This window comes from Chroicocephalus ridibundus, chromosome 2 (genome assembly GCF_963924245.1).
Source record: "Chroicocephalus ridibundus chromosome 2, bChrRid1.1, whole genome shotgun sequence".
Classification (NCBI taxonomy): domain Eukaryota; kingdom Metazoa; phylum Chordata; class Aves; order Charadriiformes; family Laridae; genus Chroicocephalus; species Chroicocephalus ridibundus.
The window spans coordinates 142,675,110-142,695,906 of NC_086285.1; the positions used below are offsets into that span (position 1 = coordinate 142,675,110).

Sequence of the window (20,797 nt, forward strand, 5' to 3'; positions counted from 1 at the left end):
CCTCCCGCTGCCACTCTTTTGTTTGGGCTGGAATCTCTATCACCACCTTTTCCTCCTCCATGCTACGGATAAGAAAGCAAGTATGTATCGCAGGACAGCATAGAAATACCTAAGCAAGGTTAATGCAGGAGTAAATTTAGCTTTCCAGCATATTATCCAGAGGGAGTCCCACAGTTTTTATGGGGCCTGGGACACCTCAGATGGTTCTTGCTACCTCTACAGTGCATCATGAGAGTCCATGTAAGCACCAACTCCATAGGGCACGAACATAGATGGAGGTACCACAGCATCATTTCCAACTAAACAGCTTCTGATATATGCCAAAAGTCAAAATTTTCCACTAGAAAGAAAAGGAATCTCCAGCAAAATTCTTGTTTCACAATTTGGTGGTACAGATACAAGAATCTGACACTGAATGATAGAGCCGATACTGCAACAATGACTCAGGAAACAGGGAAAATGTTAGTTTGGTGTCACATAAAACTACTATCAACACACCACGTTGTTAATTTTGCACATACCAAGAGTGGTACAAAGTACGTTGGTTTCTATACGTAGATTTCAGAGCGTGACTTTATAAAAATCTTTGTTCCAAAAGGCTGCGTACAGGCACTCTTTGTTGGACCAGTATCACAAAGTCCCATAATATAATTTTACAGCAGAATTTAAGGCAGCAGTAGTCCTGCTTTTTAAATGTTCCAAGGGAAAGGTAGAAGCTCTTGATAATGAGTTAAGATAATAAATCAATCCTGATTTTAAACTATCACTTTCTATTTTGGAACATGTATTTGCTTCAAAAATGGGCTTTGGCTCATTTGAACAAAAAGCCTTCAGCAGAACAGGGGGTGAGCTGTATCATGAAGTTCGTACACAGTAAATCTGGACTCATGTTTTAGTACTGGGCTACCCATGAGCTCAGAGACGCAGCTGATCTCCTTCAATCTGGAGTCCCTCCTGGAGTGTTAGTAAATAACTAACTGTTCCACTTAGGCAGGTGCTGTTACAAGGCAGATTATAATTACATCTACGCTGTGGCTGCCACAAGAAAAACAGTGCCTCGAAACCTTAAAATTAGGAATGACTTCAGGTTCGACCAACTTGTTTTAAAATGTGGACTGCAGCAAAACTAGAAAGCCCAATAAAATAAAATAGCACAGTCACCTAGTATAATTAAAGTGAGTGAGCCAAATGATTTACTGGTTAACTGTATAATTCCCCCTGGATGGGAACACATCTGATCTGTAGCCAGCACTGCTACAAACATTGTTCCTCTCTCTGGAGTTGAGAATAAATATCTCTGTTGGGTTTGGGGGGGGTTACAATCTCCTGCAGGCCAGTAGGTCACTGCCCTCTTCAGTGTGACACTAAGCAGAAAAGGTGAAATACTGTCAATGAGAGTTTTGCTATTGAATTCAGCTAAGCCAGGACTTCATTCCATGTCTTTCACCCACTCTTAAATTTTAGTAACACTTATCTTATCTATCCTAAGAAATTTCAATGGCAAAAAACCCCATTTGACAGACGTGTAAATCTAGAAGCTTGGAATTTTGGGGTGAAGGGAGATGAGGTCTGGAAAATTGGTTCCACATTCACCGAGATATCCTCAGCCTGCTATAGAAATCTCCAACATGTTAGCACTTGATCCTGCTTCTCCCCAGTGTCAAGTGCAACATCTCTTCAGATTTCAGCAGGAGAATGTGGTAACAGGCACGCAAAAATGAGTGAACTCTGCCTTTTTATGCTATCCCTCATAAATCACCTTTGTTTGCATAAGGCCCGAGGCAAAGTCCATTGAAATCAGTATAAGCCTTTTTATTTTGGATCGACTCCATTATCTCTGCTTCTTCCACTGCTTTTTCTTTTGGCTGAAATGTCACGTCTCACTTAAGCGCTACAAGGGTGGCCAACTGAAGAGACGGAGCCAGCAACAGGAGTGTCATGAGAATACATGAATGAGATATGTATATTCATAGAAAGATTCATTTTAAAGCAGCATAGCAGAGCGAAGACGCACCAGTTGCTCTTACACACTGATAATTTACACATTTTACACATTATTACTTTGCTGTTCTACAGCAAAAATGTAGTTACTATAGCAACTGGTTTGTCATATGATCATAATGCTATTTTTAATATCACTCAAAGATACATATTAACATGCATAATATACGGACTGCTTATGAGGGCTTAAAATATATATACTAACATTTTTAAACTTATAAGGGATAATTCTTTCCGATTTCTATTACTGTCTGCATTTTTTTATTAGGCTGTATAATTAAAGACTGTCAAAGAGTGATGGAGTAAAACTGTCCTTACAGCTCCCGGTGAACCCATAGAGTTTTTTCCTTTGTGGTTCAGGAGATCAGAGGTGCCTGTGAGGGTCAGAGTCCCAGGGCACTGCCAAGATCCAGCTGGATGTTACCAAGAGCTTTGGCTTCTGAGTATCTTTATCACCAGCTTTCATCTTCTTCTCCTCCCTTTTTGTACCATGCTCCTGAGCCAGCTAATTCTTTTGGATGACCTGTGCCAAAGGAATCAAGAAGACATCAGTTAAAGCATCAGTTTCTTAGTCTAACATACAAAATGTTTCTGGAAAGACATTGTATAGCTGCAAGAGACACAAATGAGCCATTTCCCAGTATCATAGCACCTCCAAAGTCCCATGCGCCAGACAGCTGATATGACGCTTTTCTCTTTGCTGCTAACCTGACTTCATCAAATAATGGATTTTCAGTCCAAAGTGAGTGTAGGAGAAAGGGGACGTCCAGGGAAAAAACCATTTTAGAATGGTGGTGGAAGAGGGTTGTACACTTTTTCTCCTCATCTCATTGACTATACTATTCACAATTTTGGGGCGGTGTGGGGGTGGGGAGAATTCTTACTGAATTTGAAACTCCCATTCTGGGAGCAGAATACCCATGCACTCATTAGCCGCAACCCAGGGAAAATACTCACAGCAGAGCTTCTCGGGTTGCACCAGCTTACAGTTTGCTTTGCCAATGCAAAGCATTCCTATGGCTCTATTGAGCCTTAAGCTATTTAAGTTTGCAACTGGTTAGGGAGGGGGAGGGCTCCCAATTCAAATTATTTCAACCTTTTTACTCCCTGTGGAGACTTAACATGCTGTCAAGCCACTCTGACTTCAGTGGATGGCAGACTTAGACGATTTCTACTCCAATATATAGGTTTAACCTTATGGCTCCCTTAACTCCAAACTCCATCTATACCATGCCCTATAGCCTTCAGCAAAGTTGCCCACATTGCAATTCTGAACTCTCAAAGGTAACCTTGAAGTATAACTCAGGTTCTTTCATGCCATAGGAAGCTTATAGGAAACAGTCTGCATGTCACTGACTTGTGGATAGCAGAGAGAGGTGACAGATGCCGAGCTGCCAGAAGTCAGGAAGGAGGACTTGTGGTGCTGCTCTTGCATGTCTGAGCCCAGAGGATCAGGTCAGTTCTCAACATCCTGCAGAAAAATAGTGCATCTGTCTCTCAGCACGTTCATATCATCCACAAAGCCTTCAGTACTTCAGGCTGATGCTGCCACCAGAGCTCAGACTGACTGGGTGACTGTGTTGCTGGTTGGCTGGTGTGAGCTAAAATTCTTCTCAGATTGACCGAAACTTGAGTCCCAAAGGGAAGTATCTCTCTCCTGGTGCAATACTGCTGCAGCAAGTCCACCACAAAACACGCAGCTTCTAGGATGCTCACCAGAGTTCTTCCAATGCAAAGAGCCTGAATGAAATGATCCCCTTGCCTAACTAAAAAAGGCTCCAAAAGTCAGCATCCCAAAAGGTTTGGGGTCATGAGGAGGTTTGTGGTTAAAAAAGCCTTATCCTATTTGGTGTCTAAGTGGGTTGAACAAATGAAAAAGATCTTGCCATAGATAGTGGCTCTGATATCTTGGCATGAGGAGTTTATATGTAATTATTTGTGCAGGAGGACAGAATCATGATGAATGCCTTATATAAAGCCCAGTAAATATATAAATCAAAGCTGCTATCATATAAAGATCTGTTTCTGTTCCTGTGCTATTATCATGGTATACAATAGAAAGCTTCATTATCTGTTTACATCAACACTCTCACAGGCCAGAATGCTTTTTTGCTTTCCGTTGCCATTATGTTGTATTATGTGTGGCAATGTCATAGCAACCCAAGATAATAGAAGTACTGGGGGGCAACAAGGTAATATTTTCTGGCTTTTATTTTTGAATGAGACAGACCTACCCACTCTATGTGAGCAATCGTCATATGCTAAAGATTTAACACAATGAGTAGCAATTAACAAACCAACATTACTTATTGCAAGCAAGCATTTTTCTCCATTACATTCCAAAGGTCTAAAATAACTGAAGGGTACAATTACAGCATTGCAAAGGTATGAGCAGTATACATAGCAGTGTAGTTCACAGATTTGGTGTATGTCACCATGCACTTCTTCACATTTGATCTAATTGAACATACATATGAGACGTCTGGGCAACAATGATGGATCTATCACACCTGAACTGGGTCAAGTCTTGGATTAATAGGCTAAAGGCTGAGAATTACTTTAGGATATGTTAATCTGGCGTGCACCACAGCAGTACTATTTGTAATTGAAGTTGGTGAGAATAACTAATCAATATGTGCGTGCAGAGTAAAATGACGTTTTTAGTCACCTGAGACAATGAGTTCAGAGTGCCTTCTCTGACATATGCAGTGGTTATCATGCCATAACCTTGGCAGAATAATATATTTAGGCCATCGGGCCCAGGAAAAAAAAAAAAAAAAAAAGAGTATCACCAGCCAAAGTACCAAACTTTTCTGCTGCTGGACTTAGCTTGTGCCCTGAAATCTCACTGGTACTCTAGTACCAGTGGAACCTGGTGGATGATGGAACCTGCCAAAGTTCAGCTTGTCAGTATATTGGGATGCTCACCACAGAGTGCACATTGCTAGTGATTTGGTTTTCTGCCTTGTGTCTAAAAATGGTATGAAAAAAAGACAGCTCACACTAGCAGGATACACTCTGTGGTAGGACACTTTGCATTAACTTGTCTACTTTCTTTTTTTCTTCTTTATAAGAGATTTTTTTCCCGTGCTGCACTAACTTAGTTGCATTGGACAGGGACCATTTTGCAAACTCTGACATATAGTTGCTATGCACAGAAACTAGACATCTAAAAAGATTTAAATATGGTTTTATAAGCAGTAATAAAAGTAGTCTTATCTGTCAATGAAGAGAGAAAAAAGTACATATACCATTAGAGTTTTGATTAAACATTTTTAAGACTGACATATGTAACTATTGACCTGATACTCAGATGTCTGGGAGGAGGCAAGAAGCATACTTGGGCAAACAGGTAATGACTGGAAGAGATTTCTAACCCAAAATACAGAAATATGCAAATCCCCTCAGGAATCTAACTTACATGGATGCCAAAGCTTTGCTGACCCCTGTGTGTAGGAGCAGATGAGGATGAGAGAGAGAGAAAGAACGTGCTTGGAGGCAGAGGAGGCAGCTTTGATTAGAGCCTGAATTAGGATTGCAGTGAAGTTCTGCGGAGAAGCCCAACTAGAGCAGAAGGTGCTGTCTGGGACAGGCTTAAAGATACAAGTAAGAGAAGAAGGCATTTGATCCTCCTGTGTTTGTAGCACAGGATATTTATATTTTCTTGAGAGCACAATTACATATAACTGATACGTTTGTGGGTTGGTTTTTTTTTCCTTAACTGGCATGATCTTCAAGATGTCCAAACTGCTGGATAGTTTCTTGGATTAAAAATGGAAATACATTTTATAAATATTGTTGAGCCACAAGATTATTTCACAACCATTTAAAAAGTGCTCATTTTTACATTGCAGATGAAGCCAGAGTTAATTAACACTAGTCACTGGAGACAGCAGTAACTAACTCACCTACTTTTTTTTTTTTTTTTTGCTTGTGCTAAATGGATTGCAATTACTCCCCCAGTAATACTGTGATAACAAAGTTCAATACACAGAAAAAGTATTAACAGCATCAACGATGCATCATGGGAGAGCAGTAACTTCAGGAAAAATAAAGTAATGCTTTCTTGTTCATATCTGGAAAGAAATGATTTTTCCTAATAAAGAAATGTATTTTCAACATTGTTTTCTAAACAGAGAAAGACTGCAAAGATTCAAAACCAGAAAACTTAAATAAGCCTTAAATACTTTTATAATTACATACATCTGCATTATTTTATACAGATGTTTATGATTAGGAATGCATTATTAGAACAAGCAAAGGTCTTTTCTATCTACAACCAAGCATGGTCACAGTTTCAGGAAACTGAATAAAACCTATTTATTGTCCCTGCAGGTATGGTTTTGGGGTTTTTTTTTAATTGTTATTATTTTTAAAATTCTGTTATTTCCTCTAAATAGTTTGCTAGCAGAGCTAAAAAATAGCCCATCATGTCTTAATAATACTGTTAAAGAATCAGATATAAAACATTGCTGAGAATACTCATGGGAATGGCTAAATCGTTCCGCAACAGCACAGTATGGACACTGTAAGTGCAAGGCTGTACAAAACCCAGGGTTTCCATTATTGTCCGTAGGAAATTGTGAATAATGCCACCACTGTCTTCCAGATCACGTTGGAAAATGAAACTAGACTTCCAGTTTGCTCATCTTGGTAAATTAAATTTTAATGTGTTACAAAAAGATAACAGGTTGCTCTATTTAATTCAACATGCAGTACAAGTCTCTTAAAAATCCCACTGTAGATAAAATCTGAAGTCTACAGGATACAAAATGCTTTAGATTTGTAACTATTTTGCAATAATATGGCATTTTGTTTTCCAAAGGACTGCGTTAGGGAGGCATGCTGTAAAAATCCAGAGATGCTGCCAGTAATTAGGCAGCTGGGTGGCCTAGAAATCTTCTCCATTACACTTTTGTTTCCTTGCCAGTTCTTCATGTTCTCTCCTGAAAGAATGTTTTGTTTTTGTTTACACAGCTCTCGTAGGCAGAATGAATAAACCTTTTTTCCCCATGCTTGCCAGCCTCCACTGATACAATATCAGCTTCTCCATTTATGGGCTTTGGACAGGCATTTCAGAGTATTTGGTTTGACCAGAAATCAATTTTCATGTTACTAAAAGAAAACATCTCTATAGCACTCAACGTATTTTGAGCTATCAGTCAGGTAAAATTGAAGATGATGTTTACACGTGTTTTAGAAAAAGAGATCTAGATGGAAACCTTAGTTAAGCTGAGTCAGGACCAGTCGGACACCTGCTAAAAGTACATTCCCTGTGGGAAAAACACCTTTCCCTGCAAAACCCCCAATTTCCCATCTCCCTCCTTCCTTCTACAACCATCTTTTCACTGTAAGTGTTACGTCTGTTCTGCTGAGATATTTATAATCTCCCCATTCAAACCACCCCTTTGGGGCTCTCAGGCTGAGCAGGGCAACCAGGCAATGGGAGCTCTCAGCAGAGAAGCAATTCCATTCGCTGCCTGAAATATTTTGGCAGAAACTCATTGAGCGTGCATGGGAAGAGATTAGCCAACTGCCTAAGATGTTTGTGATAGTTAACTTCTGCTCAAACTATCCAAGTACGTGGTCCTCACTGAAGGCAACAGCTAAAAATCCAACAATTTCTCTTGTTTCTTGGAATAGCAGAGATTAAAATTTTACATTTTTATCATATGGGGCACTTTTCTGCTTCCCATTGTCTGAAATGAAAAGAAAACAAAAAGAAAAGCAGTACAGGATTTATTTCTAATTTCCAGAATAATTATTCTCCTTTGGGCGGAATCTAATCATGGTGTGTTTCAGAGCAAGCGGAGGAAGTTTCAGAAACTTATGAATTATAGACAGAAATAGTTTTCAAATATACTTGTTCGTCTCTCAACAATAGATACTAAAATAAACTCTAAAAAGAAATAGTTATTAAAAATAGAGATATAAACACAACAGGGAAAATATAAATTAAAACAAGTGTAAAAAGCAAGGGTCATGTAACCAATTTCACTGCAAGACCCCCAAAATATGCTAAAGATTAAAAAGCTTAAGAATTCAGTCACAGAATGTTCTTACACTGAACATTCAGAAACTTTAAAGTTTTTACTACATAGAATAATATATGCAATGTAAGAGTAAAGAAATGCTGCTACAGAAACCTTAACTCTTTAATTACCAGAGCTTGTAATTAAACATATTCTGCTAAAGAATGTTTTTATAGTCACCTGAAACAATTACCAGAAGAATCAGTACAGTTTTGTGATATTATATTTTGCATTTCATATAACTTCTCATAGATACTGTCCACTATTTAACATTTTTAGGCATTTTCCACTCCTGTTCTGAAATGCTCTGAGCTTCATTCTCTGCTCAGATGTGAATATTTCTGGAAGTTTGAGAACAAATAAAAATAAGTTGTTCCACATTTTTGAAGTGGAATCAATGTTATTTTGTAGCAGATTAAAATTAAATACTCTAAAGATATTCCTTACTTTGCCACAAACATCCTACATGACTATATTCAAGACACCGAGTCTATTTTTCTGTGTTCTTATAGATAGCAAAAGATACTTCTGTACTTGCCAACTGCAATGTTTTGTGCACATAGTTAGTTATCATCTCACAGTTCTTCCGAAATCTATGAAAACCTGGAAAGACAGCGAATACAAAAATGTTAACTATCCATTTACTATTGCATCCATTTTCAAAATGCCCACAATCCATGCCCAAAAAACTTTAGGTTTGAAAGAGGAGATGCTCTGGGCACTAGTTTCAGAGGAACTTGTAAGTGGACCATAAACTTTATGGTACATAATTAAGCAGAAAAGTGGAGATACCTGCACTTGCCCAGTTTAAGGCCAACGTTCTTTTTTAATTTCCAAGTGTAATCTTCACGCTGCTGTGTTTACCTCCAAGAGACATGAGCTGTACCCAGCAGAACCGAGGCTTCCCTTGCAGAGCAGCCATCCATCCATCCATCCATCCATCCATCCATCCATCCATCCATCCATCCATCCCTACCGGCAGGGCTCCACCTGCGCCAGCTGCCGCCTTCCACGCAAAGGATGTGCTCTCCTTTGAGGCACTTCACTGCCTGGATAAACAATGCTGCTGTTCGTGTCGACAGCTTAAAAAAATACCACCGTATCACTGACATGCCACTGAACATGTCAGGAGCTAGGCCATTTCACTGTGCTGAAGTGCTTTTCCTTTTATTGCCAGGCCTATAACAAGATTATTGAAATGATTCAACAATAGTCAAGCTGCAGCTATAGATACTTGTTGAAAGTAAATAATAAAAGCATTTTATCAGAATTGCTGTCATTTTCCTGTTGAGGGATACATCTGTTTCATAAGTACATTTTTATGTGCGCCTGCCTTATGTGAACCTGCTCTAATTTAGTTACACTGATAGGTACAGTTGTAGCTTTCTTTCTAACAATATTAACAGATGAATAGGGCAGTCATTTTCAGACAGCAATTTGCCACGGCTACAGTCAAAGTGGATTGGTTTGAGATTGCAACCTAGTAAGAACAAGGTTTTTTATTATTATCGTTGCAGTTACTTTGTGGTTAGGCGTTTTTGTTTGGGGTTGGTTTTTCCAGGGTTTTTTTTTTTTTTTAAAGCAGGCTACTGGAAACTGTTAGTTACACAGTAATTTGAGATAAGAATTCATCACAAGGAAAACTAAATGGGGGTCAAAGAGATTCTTATGGGAAAACCAGTAGTCAAGTACAGCCTACAGATACAGAAATGTACAGAGAACATCACCTCTCTGCGTCCCGAGTACTGTCTAGAAATGTAAACCCTGATCATGCAATGCATCTGTCCGACATGCATACAAATAACAAGGGCCAGTTTTAGAAGATGACAGTTAAGGAGAACTATAAAGCAAGTGGGTGCATCATTGCGTTCCTGTGTGAGGAGAGGAATTTGTGCCTGTCCTTGGAGATCCGGGAAAAACGCGTACTATTTTGAAAACAAATTTTGTAGGCAAATTCAAACCTAGCTAGATAAGTCTAGACATTGTTGTTCAAAACGACTATCTCATAAACCCTGCCCAAAGACTATCAGCACCTAAAGGCAACTAACCTCCACCCCAGAAGCATGCTGCCAAGTAAGTTTCAACCTGACCAATTTCAGCTATTTTTAACTGGCAAACAATGGTCTCAAATACATGAAGTTCCACCCAGAAGTTGGTGACCTGACAGAGGAAAGAGACCTGAACCAGCATCCCCACCTAAAGGAAAGTTAGGGTTCAAACTCTTAGGTTCCCCTTTCTGCTTGACCTCCTGGCTAGCTAACCAAAACACTGCCAGTGTCCTGGGCACTGATGGGCTTTCCCATCCCTGCCCAGCCCCCCAGGTTCTTTCCACCCTATCCACAGCCCAGGACGCCATTTCAGTCCCCCAGGACCATCAGGCCCTGCCCCAGAGACATCACAGCAGGACTGGTCTGTAACTCCCCATAGCCCTGCCCTGACTGGCCATGGGCACTCTCAAGCCAGGCCCACCCACGGGCCCATGTTCTGGCCCAGCCTCAGCATGTCCCTGTCCCCAGGAAGATGCCTGATGACCAGGGCTGGGACTGCTAGGATCCCCTGTCTCCACCTTCCAGATCCTCTAGGCACTGAACTTGTGATCCTGCGAACACATAGAGGTATCTTTATATCTAATCCCATATGCATGTGTTAGAGGTTCTCCGAACTCTCCCTTTCGGGGGTGTAAGTAGGGAAACGCCTTATTGCTTGAACACCCACAAGCAAAGCCCCACGGAGCTTTGCACCCAGTGCTTTCCTCATGGTAAGCGTGCCAGGGAAGGAAGACATTTCATTCGAGTCTTCACCAACACACTTTATTCAATCATCTAACGTTGCATTGGACACCAGCATCCACCCTGTATCTGTTTTCAATGGTTAGCAAGTCAAGGCAATGGGGAATGATTAATAGCTCCAGGAGATCATCTGCATTTCCTCCTCAGTGAAGCAATGGTTATAGTGATACCCCTGCCCCACCACCCCACACCTCTTGTGTGATAAGAGGCACAAGGAGAAAGGTGGCCATAAACAAAATAATTTTCTTATTAAATAAATAATGACCTCTTCCTGGGTCAAGACGCTCAAAAGGTTAAATGTATTGAAAATGAAAATAAACCCATAAACATTAAGATAAGACAAATACCGAATAAACAGCTTTTCAGCATGCAAATTTCCACTGAAATTACAAGTTTATAGGCACCAGAGTGTTAAATCCATGTCACTTCTCTTTAACTTTCTACGCTCTTGTTCTCAGCTTGCTAAGTTCAGGTAACAGGGAAGACCACCCCAGCCCTCTTTCATTTAATTTGTGAGGAACCAGGAACAAGACCCCAGTCATCCTCCAGAGACAGCATATTCCGAGCAATATTGCGACCTGGCAATAATGAAATCCCTTCATCTTCTTTAGTGTTTGCACCTGACAGTGAAATTCAGAAACTCTCAATAGCTGGAACCTGGAAATCTCAAAGTGTGCTTCAGTAACAGTCGCCACCACTGCCCCAAGACTATCTATTGGAGGGAACACAGCCAAGGTCTGTCCATCTCCTCCCCTGCTCCTGAGCGATATGGGGAAGTGAAACCTTACGGGGTAAGGGAAAGTGCAGGATTGCAAAGACAGTTTGGACTGTGTCAGAAATTCTCTTTTAACAACATTTTTTTTCAATTCCCTTGGTTTTGCTTAGAAAAATACTACTTTCCCTCACATTTTTCTCCATCCTCCTCCCCTTTTAAATAATTGCAGGAAGAAGAATGTTAAGCAATCAACCCTGAGGGAACACCTAAATCAAAGGTTACCTTCAGGGGTATTTTCCTTAAATTTATTTCCATAAAAATATACAACAGAAACAAGATACCCATTCCGCAACATCGAGGAAGGGAGAGCTGTGGCTGTATGAGCTCAGAGACCTGGCATGATGCAGGCTCCAGAGGGCCCCCCCCTTCCCCCAAACCTTTCTCTGGAGCACTGAGGAAGAAATGAGCCTTTCCCTGCTCCCATGAGTCTTGCCTCTGCTTGGCTTTGCAGGAGCTGGCAGGAGCATCTCTGTGGGCTTCTGCAGAGCCAGAACTTCTCCCCAGGATATGAGATTCAGCACAGCACTGCTAAACACATCCAGAAAATCTGACACTTCTCATGAAAAAAAAAAGTTGGAGGTGGTTTTCCCCTTTTCCTCCGCAGTGGAGGGAAGCTCTTCGCAGTGTTTGTAATACATCCAAGTATCTTCTTCAAACAAAATATTTCCCTCATGAAACATCTCAGCCAAAAACCTGGAGGAAACCTTGGTACAAGTTTCCCTCTGAGATGATAGCCCTTACTGGAAAAATAAGAGAGTATAATTCTGTGACTGGGGAAGACCTTGACATCAGCGATGTGGGATGCCAGAGTAGGGAAGGGAAAAAATTAGTTGAAATGCTGTTGGTTCTAAAATAAAAACTGGTCTCTTTGCTTGATGGATTTTTTTAAAGACCTGAAGAAGCACCCAGATTTTCTATGTATGCACATGTGTAGGTAGGTAGGTAAATAGATAGATAGACAGATAGATAGATAGATAATTTATACAAATATATTATGTACATTAGGTATTAAAAGCCTAAACAATTGCGGAAGTTTGTTTATTTTACCCAGAAAAAGTAGACTAAGATCCTTGAGGGCAGGGACTTTTCTTCTCAGTCATACTAAGTTTAGCACAAGAAGTCCTAGATAATACCAGAGATTCCTGGGCAGAATAGTGGTATAAAAGGTAGCTTATCCTTCTTGTCCCATTGCACTTTTTCGTATCACTTGTGCTGGTAAAGGTGTGCTCTTCCTTTTCTTCCTTGAGTTTCTTCTCAAAGCTTTGCTGATCTTGCATTCAAATAAAAGTTTAATTAAACTAATGAAGATAATTTGCAGTGCTTTGGAAACCCAACTCCACTGGGCTCTCCACTTATGGTTGTCATACAGACAGATGCTTGCTGTCCTTTTCTAACTGAAGCGGTCACACTGACGAGACGACAAAGAAACGTTGACACTTTCCACCCCTTCTGGAGGAAGCATTTCTCTGAGTCAGCTGGCCTGTGAGCAGCAGAAATAGCAAAGCCTTTTGTCCTAAAGATGCATGCCCAACAACCCACACTTACACTCATATCCACCACGGATCTTCCCACAATACCTCCCGTTCCTCGTTCAAGTCCTCCCACTTATTACCAGGTGCCATACCCATCAGATGGACCAACCAGTAGTCGTTTATGTGGTGGCTTTCCGTGAAATTGGCGCCAGCAATGTGCTGAGGAATACACGCCTGTTATTTCACCGCTCAGCTACACAGCACACAGCTGCAGGGCTCGCGCCCCAGATGCACCCTCAGTGGAGGTATTAATTTTGGCTTTCCTTTTCTATCTGCTTGGCAATTTTCATAGACGTGGTACATTCCTATCTTTGAAGTCAGTTTTGGTAGAACTTGGGCTCAAAAAGTTGGGGGAGAGGAGAGGACTAAGGTTTGGTGATTGCTTAAGTCTTTTCACATAAAGCTAAAAATGCATACTCTGAAAAAAACATCTTTCAAAAGATATTTTATCCACCGAATTTTCCATACAAGTGGTTAATGTGCCACAAGGAGCAGAAAATCTGGAAAAAGATGTTTTCAGACTACTTTTCTTGGGCCCAGCGTCTATTTTTTCATTTCCACATTAAACAAAAGAGCCAGTCATATGTAGGTTAATAAAGTGAACACAAGGGAGATGTACCTCCAAATTGGAGCCAGACGGTGAATAACATAGCAGGAATGTACTTAAACCTCGGTACCAGCTCGTGACAAGGTCTGCTCTCTGTCTTAGCCCTCGGATTTTGGAAAAAAGCTTCAGGAGCTAAGAGAAAAACTTTCAACCTGACAAATACTTCTTGGCTGGAAAAGGCTCCTGTTTTAATTCAGCACAGATGTGACTTTTAATGAAAGCATTATGGCTTTGCAGCTGCATGGATGATACAAACCTTTTTAAAGGAATAAATGACTCAAAATGCTTTATTTTCACTGCACCATTATGCTTGACCTTTGCCGGGGTACAATCCTAAAACCAGCTACAATGCTGTTTATGGTTACCTGTCTCTTATCCAGCCTAATCTTGGGAGAAATGGGGCAGACTGACTCCTGCTAGATGAGAGCAGAGAATAGCCCATAGCTCCCGGGTGGGACTCAGCACTTTGCAGGATTAGGTGCCTGGTGAGTACAGACGCCGACGGTAAACAAGAAGGAAAAATTCTAAATGGACCAGGCAGCTAACAGCAAAGGAAAATACTGGGTCACATTAGCACAGAGTCACTAGATAACACTGAAAACTAGGTCAATGTGAGGAACACTGGGAGCTTTTTTCTACAGCAGTCGTTCTCCAGAAATTAAGCTGGATCTAAGGGCTGGCTATTTGGCTCGCATTCAGACACCTGCTTCACGCAGGCACAGGGGTAAGTTGTAAACTTAATTTCTCCCCTTCATTTCACGTCTTAATTCTGCTGGGCAAGAGACAAGACAGACACCTGTGTAATAAGCTTTTTTAATATTTAGCCAGGTAGCATCACCTTTATCTCACCTAACTTCTGTCTGATCAGAGTCTCCCTCCGCACAGCGGCGTCTCTGGGGGTAATTCACCACACGCACCCCAGGGTGGGATAAATCAGCTCCTAGAGAGAGCCTGTCTCGTTTCACATAAAGAAGCTCAGACTACACAGTTTTCACATAGCCATTAAGGTGCAGCAAATCCCACCCTTATTATATACGACCCCAGTGAGTAATTAATAAAAAAAAAAAAACACGCCAGAAAAATAATGAAGATCAAGCAAATCTTTTCCATGTCACAAAACAAGTATTGCTGTTCTAAACACACAAAGTTACTTTTAGGTAAGATTTCTTGGTCCATCTTCTTTCTTGCTATTGTTTCTGTATGTACATAATTCCCCTGATATTTTTCAGATTTGTTCCCCTATAAGGAAAAAGAAATCAAACCCCTTTGGTCAACATTGTCTTTCACCCAACGTGCCCTGTACAGGCACTGCACCCACCTGGCCCCGACTCAGCAGAGCACTTATTCATTTATTTAAAGACTGCTGAATCAAGGCCAGAGGTACCATCCTGTGCTCAGCAGTGAACTAATAAGCCAAATATTGTGGAGTCAAGTTCGACCCGCTGACAAATTCACATTTCTCAACTTGGATTCCTGGAAGTCTCCACATTAGCGTAAAAATTTGGACTTCCACTGATTATACTCTTTGTACCAGAGGTGTAATGTGTTATATCTTCTTATTGACTCACTGAAGTTTTAAAATTATTTACCCAATATTCATATAAAACACCAGTACAACAGACTCCAATAATTGACCCATAAGAAGTATATAATATGCAGAGCACATGGAAATAAAGAAAATATTGTGAGAGAAAAGTTCATTTCCAAGGGTAAAAGAAGGAAATAAGAGGACCCTGGACAACTGATGAGAGCGCCCTAAACAATTCCGTTTAAAGGGAGAAAGTTTAAAGTTATTATTCTTTAGCAAACCATCCTGAATGAATTTCATCATTCTTGATTCAAATGTGTTTTTTTGACACTTTAATTATGAAGAAACTGTTTCTGAACCATACAATATGAAGAGAGATGCCATAAGTTTAAGTAAAATGCTATTACCTCCTCATTTTGCAAAATTCACAGTCTCATTCAAATTAAATAGCATTTCTCTGCAATAGATGAAATGAATGTTGCAAAAATGAAATGGTATGCAAAGGTTCAGGAGCATTTTTATCATTTTATGCTTTATATACGTATATATGCGTGCGTGTGTTTGTGTGTATGTATATACCAAGAATGGCATGCTGGCAACTTTGCAGTTTAATGAGTATATCTTTTTCCCATAGTAACAGACCCTCTTATCTTCTTGGAAATGAGAAACGTTCACTACAGCAGTATAATGAAGCAATGTTCATTAAAACAGGGTATGTAGGTAACGGGTTTCTATTACCACATTACACCACCCACCTAACTAAAATACAAAGCACTCTATGCATTCACCTAATTTTATTGCTCGTACCCTCCTGGTCCCCATTTGTTATTGAGCTACCACATTTATAATTCACTTGGACAAGTTTGCTCCAGAATAAAGCACAACCGATCTGCACTGTACAGTGTTTACCTCTCACCCCTCCTCTTCCCCCCCCCCTTTCCTTTTATAGTCACAAATCATTTTTACAAGCTATGGCTGGCTAGTTGTCAGTTTGCTCCCCTTTTTAAATTTAACACAAAAAAACTCAAGGTCAATTTGTTTTTCTTTAATAAATACCTGCTTCTGAATAATGCAGGGTGAGCAGTTACGTTAGGTATTACCTAATACTCTAGCTCAATTGATAACATTTTAAGCCTGTAAATCAGTCTTCAAATTTGCATGACAAGTACAGCACATATGACATTTAAGCTAATGAGTTGCTTTACAAATTTATGGACCCTTCTCATTCCTATAATGCTAGAAAAACAGGAAGCTTTTGTGCTAAAGTATTTAGATTCCAAAACGTTGCAAACTCTTGTGTTTCGCATTTACGGGATCTGTGCTCCTCTGCCATGCAGTAAATTTTCAGGTGGTAAAAGGGCACTGCAGAGGGTGCAAAACATAAAAAGAGACAGACCGTAACAAGCCCTTTTCAACACTAGACAGAAATGAACTGGAGCACTTTGCTCTACTATATATAAAGGAAAAAAAAAAAAAAAACTTGAAAAAAATCTTTCCTTGGGGAACAGGCATTTGTAGAGCTTCTGTTCTTATCAGGTGTCCTCAACTCTATTTTGACTGAGGGAGAGAAGCAAGGTGATCTATCTGCTGAACAGAAGAAAAAGCACAGCAACAAACCAAATGGCCCACATTACCTCACTTCTCCATTTTCACATTCAGGGTATATGAATGTGCAAAGAAAAAACAAAACAGTCTGGCTACACTGTAGGTAAACACGCAGACATTTTTGTCCCATTGCCATTGGGGCAGTTAGGTTTTCACCGAGTTACTTAGTTTCTTACTGTACCTCCTTTGTCCGGCTTTATTAAAATACAGAACATGCATATGTGTATTAATTGAGATTACATAGCTGTATATACACATACTGACCTGATTTATAAGAACAATCTTCAGTAAGTACTTAACACCTTGAATCTCCAGCTCAGCTGCACTCAAATGACTTATATTGGACTCAATTCTCACCTCAGCTTGCTCAAATACAAAATTCCCTGTTGTTCAGGAGGCTGGTGGCTAATCAAATGCCAACCAATTAATGAAAAATAAGAGGTAAGATACCAGAGACACTGAAAACCACCAGCCAGCACAACAGGAAACAAAGCTGAGTGAAATTATAATTTCAGAATGCTATTATTAATTTGCAATTGAAGAAGGAAGATTAGTCTTCTGGTTAAGAACCTGTGATAGGACTTGGGACCAGACACGTGATTTGCTTCTTGGCTATGTTGAAGTCTCCATGAATAAATTTATACTGGCCAATTATTCTTCCATGTAATTTTCCCATATATGACATGATGATAGTTATACCTGTTTCTCTTCCTGTCTCCCTGTCCTCTTTCCTCACCTTCATCCCTGGAAGCACTGGAACAGGAGTTGCTATCTCCTAAAAGCCTGTTATGGAGAGTTTCTATCCTACGAGGGATTTTCTATTATTATCCAGATGGAGTTTCGTTTCCTTTTCATAAAAAAAAACTCACAAGGTGTAGGTTAAAGAAATGTGAAATCCAAAATTTTACAATAATATTGTTTCAAAAAAATCTATTAGCATTGCTACAGAAAAACACTATTTTAGGACTCAGAGAAACTATATCTATCTGCTAATCATAAACCACAAATGGTATGCACGTTAAGATATTACCTATGTATTTCAACACTATCCAGCCTTCCCATATCAAAAGTCATAAGCTTGACTCTGTAGAAGTATTATTTTTTCAGTAATATTGAACAGCACAAAACCTTCTGCAAAACAAATAGAAACAGATATGAATTAAACATGATTCAATCTTAAATAAACCTGCATATATAATTTTACTATAAAATCAATAATATTTTCTATTTTCCTATTAAACAATACAGTCAGCATTTTTCTCTAAGCAGGGCTGTCTTTTGATGATGTTTTAGGGATTATATTATGCAAAATATCAAACTACAGGGCCCACTTCATGAATATATATATATATCTATCTTTTCTTCCAGCAACCTCAGCATTTATAAAAGTTTTTCCAATTTTTTTTTTACTGTACACTGAAACACATTAATTGAATGCACAATATCCATGCACGTTAGACCAAAAGGGGTTGAGTGACTAGATAAAAGCCTTTTTTGCCTGTATTAATTGGCCTACTGAAAGACTTACTTCTCTTCACCTAAATATAATCAATAAAGGCTAAATTTAATATTATTATTTAAGACAAAAATGCAGAAATGCTTGAGTACACAAAGAAAAAAGTACAAATGAAAAATGTTTTAAAATATATATTTTTCCTTTACTTTAGCAGTATGTACAGCATGGCATATCTCAACACATCAAATACATTAATAAATGTGTGCGTTAATAGATCGATATCCGGAACACACTGGTTCATAATGCATTACAGATGGCTCTCCTCTAATTATTCACATATTGCTATAGGGAGGCTATGCAGCTTACTGCTTTGACGGTACTTTGAGTTACTGTTTTGATGACTCCGTATAACTTTGAAGCACTTCAAGGTGATGCTGTGTTCCACTTACAAATCCTCTCTTGTTCTTATATATGTGCTCAGCATACGAATTCAAAGATTTCTATTTACAGGTCAGACACTAAGTGAGCAACAATCTGTATTGGATAAACTAAAGAATATATTAACCTATCTTGTTCATTGTTTATATAGTTAACCAGCCAGCTTAATGGTTCAAAATTTAAGAATGATTTCTCTGCTTGCAATATCTGTGTTGCTTTCTTAAGTCTTTGTGAATAATTATGCTCAACAACTTTTTCAAGTGTTTCAGGAATAAGTCTCACGCCAACCCTCTGATCTACCCAATTCTACTGGAATGACTTAAAAAAACATTAGTGGAAGCATCATCCTGTGTAGACTAGTTTTCTCCATCCAAAAATCTTATTTTTTATAACAAAAGATACTTCAGAAGAGAACATTATATTATTTAATGTAATTGAAAAGAAAGAGCAATGCTATATTAATCAATAATAATATAAACAACTGATTTCAACATTCAGAATAATCTTCCAAGCATACACATTTTTTAATGTACCATTTCCATTGTTTAGCTATAACGATGAAGTCAATTTAGATTTACATACTCTTTTCTGACCTTCCTGAAGGAAGAATGATACAAAGCAGAGAACGGAGCACTTCAGAAATGGTCTTGCAGGAGTGGAAGAGGAGACTTTTTGTAGCTTAAAGGTGGAAGAAGGCTTCTGCAAAAACTCTTCCAAATTACTTTGTTCCTCTGAGTCAATTTAATCCCTTGTAGAGAATATCTTCTGGAGTGACCTCCTTGAACCTTTGTGACCAATGCAATAAAACACTAAAAGACCTAGAGATTAGAAAAGAGAGCCTTGAAACTAAAAAGAGTGTTCCTCAGGGCTATAAGTTACACCAACAGAGTGAGAATGAATCCCAGTGGGAAGGGAAGATCCTGTATCCCTACCATTAATTATCTGCTTCGAAATCTACTCCCATTATAATTGTAATACTTTCCAAATGCAGCTCTCCTTTCTCATGCCTGCAGCAATGCACATTGTTCCCTGTCTGACAAAACCCCTCTTTGTTTGGGAATCGCAGGCTGTGTAAACTGCATAATAGTCTTTAAGAAAAGAATCGGATCTTTGTTGTGTTTATGCTACACATTTCTCTTCCGTGTTTTATACAAATGATTTGCCCATAGGAACCGCTTGGATGTTCCAATAGCGTAACTTCAGAAATACTGATCTACATGTCTAAATGCTGCTTTATTCCATGCACAGCTTTACCCACTGTATGTGTCTTCATTAATTATGCTTGTTCTTCCCTGTTATTTAAAAATAAAGAAAACCATTTTTATTCTTGGGTACAACTGAGGACACCAAAGGCTTGCTCAGAATTACCCACAAGAATCATTTTCACCATAGATGAATACAGCGCATATGTTTAAACAAGGAGGAAAGTGTTTATTCCCACAGATCATACGATCCCACAGACTCCCACGATCATCTCTCCTTCACCTCATACTAGGAGCATTGTCCATTGGTACGACACAAGCTGCAAACTACACTCCCGCGTAAGCAGGTCGGAGGCACGACGGTCGTATCCCCTGCTTTGCTGCCTGACCATCCCATGCCATCCGTTCTCTGCCTGAAGCCAGAAGCCAGGCTCTTGGAGCAGGGACTAAATGCTGCGGGCTCTAGTTGCAGAAGACCTCCCTGGTCTTGCCAGGGTTGCTCTGGCTCTGTTACTGCATGCCACGGATAACGCAGCATTTCTCACAGCTTCATGGTCCTGGGCCTGGAAAAATACAGGCCAAGGACATTTTCAGAGAAGGTAATAAAACATGAAATGCACACCTGTAGTTTCACAACAAAGTCAATTTGTATTTTATGCCTATATTCTACATAGCCATATATAGCGTACACCAATTTTAGAAGCTTTCATCGTTTTTTGCTCATGTTTTTTTCCTTTTCCCAAGGGTGCAAAATTACTAGAGCACTAAGACTGTCTCAGTTGGCATCGCTAAAGCCTAACTCCTGAGTATATCAAGTATAATTCAGCAATGG

General features: G+C 39.5%; 1 long non-coding RNA gene across 1 annotated transcript; it reads right to left on the reverse strand.

Annotated features, from left to right (window-relative positions):
• Window positions 1-1,558: 1,558 nt before the first annotated feature.
• Window positions 1,559-19,815, reverse strand: LOC134510803 (uncharacterized). Its single transcript, XR_010069734.1, has 3 exons — window positions 19,346-19,815; window positions 17,900-18,000; window positions 1,559-2,524 (listed from the first exon to the last, which is right to left on the reverse strand). It is a non-coding gene; the product is annotated as an uncharacterized LOC134510803 (long non-coding RNA).
• Between the last annotated feature and the right edge of the window lie 982 nt (window positions 19,816-20,797).